This window comes from Cebus imitator, unplaced genomic scaffold, assembly GCF_001604975.1.
Source record: "Cebus imitator isolate Cc_AM_T3 unplaced genomic scaffold, Cebus_imitator-1.0 Scaffold180, whole genome shotgun sequence".
In the NCBI taxonomy this organism is placed as follows: Eukaryota; Metazoa; Chordata; class Mammalia; order Primates; family Cebidae; genus Cebus; species Cebus imitator.
Window position 1 is genome coordinate 1,963,119 of NW_016107495.1, and position 3,707 is coordinate 1,966,825.

The following is a 3,707-nucleotide window of genomic DNA, read 5'->3' on the forward strand; positions in this document are numbered from 1 at the left end:
TTAAAAATAAAATGTTTTCATAGAGACAGTCACTGTGTTGCCCAGGCTGGTCTCAAACTTCTGGCCCCTAGTGACCCTCCCACCTCAGCCTCCCAGAGTCTTGGGTTTACAGGCATGAGCTACTGCACCCAGCCCAGATAAGGACTCAAACGTGTTTTTTTTTAAGCACTTGCTTTGTTCAAATCAGGATCTGAACAAGTTAGAATCCGTGAATTTTGAAAGTCTTTCTTTAGAAAAGAAGAGAAAACTGTTTTTAGTGATTTCATTTAGAATCTGAGCCATTCAGTCTTTTTTTTATATAGATGAAGTCTTGTTCTGTCACCCAGGCTGGAGTGTGGTGGCACAATCTCGGCTCACTGCAACCTCCGCCTTCCGGGTTCAAGTAATTCTCCTGACTCAGCCTCTCAAGTAGCTGGGATTACAGATGCGTATCATCATGCCTGGCTAATTTTTGTATTTTTAGCAGAGACAGGGTTTCACCATGTTGGCCAGGCTGGTCTCGAACTCCTGACCTCAAGTGATCTGCCCACTGTGGCCTCCCAAAGTACTGGGATTACAGGCATAAGCCATGGCACCTCGCTGCCATCCAGTCTCTGTGCCAGTTTTTAATAGAATTCTTAGCACTAGAATGAATGGTTAGAGGCCATCTAGCTCAGAAGTTTTTGTTTGTTTTTATAAGTTATGATATAGAGATATATCTGTAATCGGATATATCATTTCTTTAACAGGTACATAGCTTCTTTGTTAACACATTAAATAATAATATCCAGTAGCAAATCTAATAACCACCATAATTTTGAAATAGTGATGAGTGTAAATAATATTTTGAGATATGAGCAACACTTAATTTGCTATAAGAATACCTGTGATTTTTATTAGTACCAAAGTCGTTACTGCTAAAGCCACTGCAGATTGTTGTCTATACTCATAACTGAAGGAAATGCTAAATTTCAGTTAAAGGTTAATAAAAACAAAAGATACACATTTATGTAAAGAAAATGTGTAAAGATACACCTTTTCCCATCCAAATTGCCAGATGCCCTGAATCCAAGGATGCTTTTAGGGGCAATTAGGGGAGATGCATGGACCTCAGATTGAGACTCTCTGGAAACTCCATCATTTACTGCGGTGTTGGCTGGGTATCTGACCCAAGGTCATGCATGACATTAGTGGAAGAGTAGGACTAGAAATGAGGTTTCTTAAAATTCAATGAAGTGTTTTTCCTGTGTTTGGATGGCTCACTTCTAAGATTCTAAGACAGGTAAGTACTTTTACAGCAGTATGTGTCCAGTATCGAACTGTTGACATCTCAGTACTGGCCCAAAGTACTGACTAATGTTCAGCATAAGGAAAATATCAGAAAATAATGCCCTGATTTGAGGTTTAATAAATAACTTTCCATTTGCATATTGTATACTTACCAACTCAACTTTCATGAGTTCATAGAGTACATTTTCCCATCTTTTTTGAGTTATAATTTACATATGGTAAAATTCACCAATTTAAGTGAACACTTAAATTTTGGCAACCACATACAGTCATAGAGCTAGGCTCACAATCAAGACAAAGGCAACTTTCTATGATGTTCAGTGTGTCCTTGTAAGCCTTTGCAGTTGGTCTCCTCCCCTGACTTCCAGCCCCAGGTAGCTACTTTTCTGTTTTTATAGTTTATTCTGTTTGTATTAGATTTCTTTTACTTAGCATAAAAAGTGTTGTGGGTGTCAATGTTTTGTTCTTACTTATTGCTGGGTAGTATTTCATTTTTCATTGCATTGTTTATGCATTTACCAGATGCTGAACATTTTTTGTGTGTGTGTGACGAAGTTTCGCTCTTGTTGCTAAGGCTGGCATGCAATGGCGTGGTCTCAGCTCACTGCAACCTCTGCCTCCTGGGGATGCTGAACATTTTATTTGTCTCCAAGTTGTAGTTATTAGGAATAATGCTAGGCCAGACACAGTGGCTTAGGCCTGTAATCCCAGTGCTTTGGGAAGCAGAGGTGAGAGGATTACTTGAAGGCAGGAGTTCAAGACCAGCCTGAGCAACATTGCAAGACCCTTTCTCTACAAAATAATTTAAAAATTAGCCCAGTGTGGTGGCATGCACCTGTAGTCCCAGCTACTCAGAAGGCTGAGGTGGGAGGATTGGTTGACCCTAGGAGGTCGAGGCTGCATTAAGCCATGTTCACTCCTCTGCATGGCTACAGAGTAAGATCCTGTGTCCAAAAAAAAAAAAGGAAAGAAATCGGATGTGTGGTGGCTCACGCCTGTAATCCCAACACTTTGGAAGACTGAGGTGGGGGGATCACTTGTGGTCAGGAGTTCCAGACTAGCCTGGCCAACATAGTGAAACCCTGTCTCTACTTAAAAATACAAAAATAGTCAGGCATGACACCAGGCACTTGTAATCCCAGCTACTTGGAGGCTGAGGCAAGAGAAGTGCTTGAACGTGGGAGGTGGAGGTTGGAGTGACCGCCACTGTACTCCAGCCTGGGCAACAGAGCGAAACTACATCTCAAATAAATAAATAAATAAAATAAAAAGAAAGAATAGTTCTCCTTGAACATAATTCAAGTGCAAGTCTTTATATAGACATATTTTTTTTTCTCTTGGGTAAAAACCTAGAAGTGGAAATGCTGGGTCCTATGGTAAATGTATTTTAACTCAGTAATGTGCCATACTATTTTCCAAATGGCTGTCACTTTTTACATTTTCACCGACAGTGTGTGAGAGTTCAGTTTTTCCACATTCTTTCCAGCTCTTGGTATTGTCATTCTTCTTAAGTTTAGCCATTATAGGATATATAATAGTGTCTCATTGTGGCTTCAATTTGCAACTCCCTAATGACTAGTGATGTTGAGCATCTTTTCCTATGCTTATTTGCCATTCAAGTAAGTTAATTTGTGATGCATCTGTTGAAGTCTTTTTATTTATTTATTTATTTATTTTTTGAGACAGGGTCTTGCTTTGTCACCCAGGCTAGAGTGTAGTGGCACTATCAGGCTCACTGTAGCCTGTACCTCCCAGGCTTAAGTGTTCCTGCCACCTCAGCCTCCTGAGCAGCTGGGATTACAGGCATGCACCACCATGCCTGGCTAATTTTTTTTTCTTTTTTTTGTTTTTTGAGACAGAGTCTTGCCCTGTCACCAGGCTGGAGTGCAGTGGCGTGATCTCGGCTCACTGCAGTCTCCACCTCCTGGGTTCAAGCGATTCTCCTGCCTCAGCCTCCTAAGTAGCTGGGATTGCAGGTGCTCACCACCACACCCACCTAATTTTTGCTTCTTTTGCAGAGACGGGGTTTCACAATGTTGGACAAGCTGGTCTTGATCTTCTGAACTTATGATCCGCCAGCCTCGGCCTCCCAAAGTGCTGGGGTTACAGGCGTGAGCCACCACACCCAACTGGCTAATTTTTTAATTTTTTTATAGAGGTGAGGTCTTGCTATGCTGCCCAGGCAGTTTTTCTTGTTTTTAATTGGGGTGTTATGTTCTCACTTTTGAGTTGAGTTTTTTATATATTTGGATACAAACCCTTTGTCAGTTCCGTGTTCTGCAAATACCAGTTGAGAATATTTCATTGTGTCTTTCAAAGAGCAAAATATTTTAATTTTAATGAAGTCAATTTTATAATTTTTAAATTTTATGAGCCATGCTTTTTATGTCCTGCTTAAGAAATTCTTGCCTAACCAAGTTGACAAATAATTTTCAAAA

The 3,707-nt window shown here is 40.4% G+C and overlaps 1 protein-coding gene across 5 annotated transcripts in view; it reads left to right on the forward strand.

Annotated features, from left to right (window-relative positions):
* BABAM2 (BRISC and BRCA1 A complex member 2) overlaps positions 1-3,707 on the forward strand; it is a 449,656-nt gene that overhangs the window by 365,685 nt on the left and 80,264 nt on the right. The window lies entirely within an intron of this gene.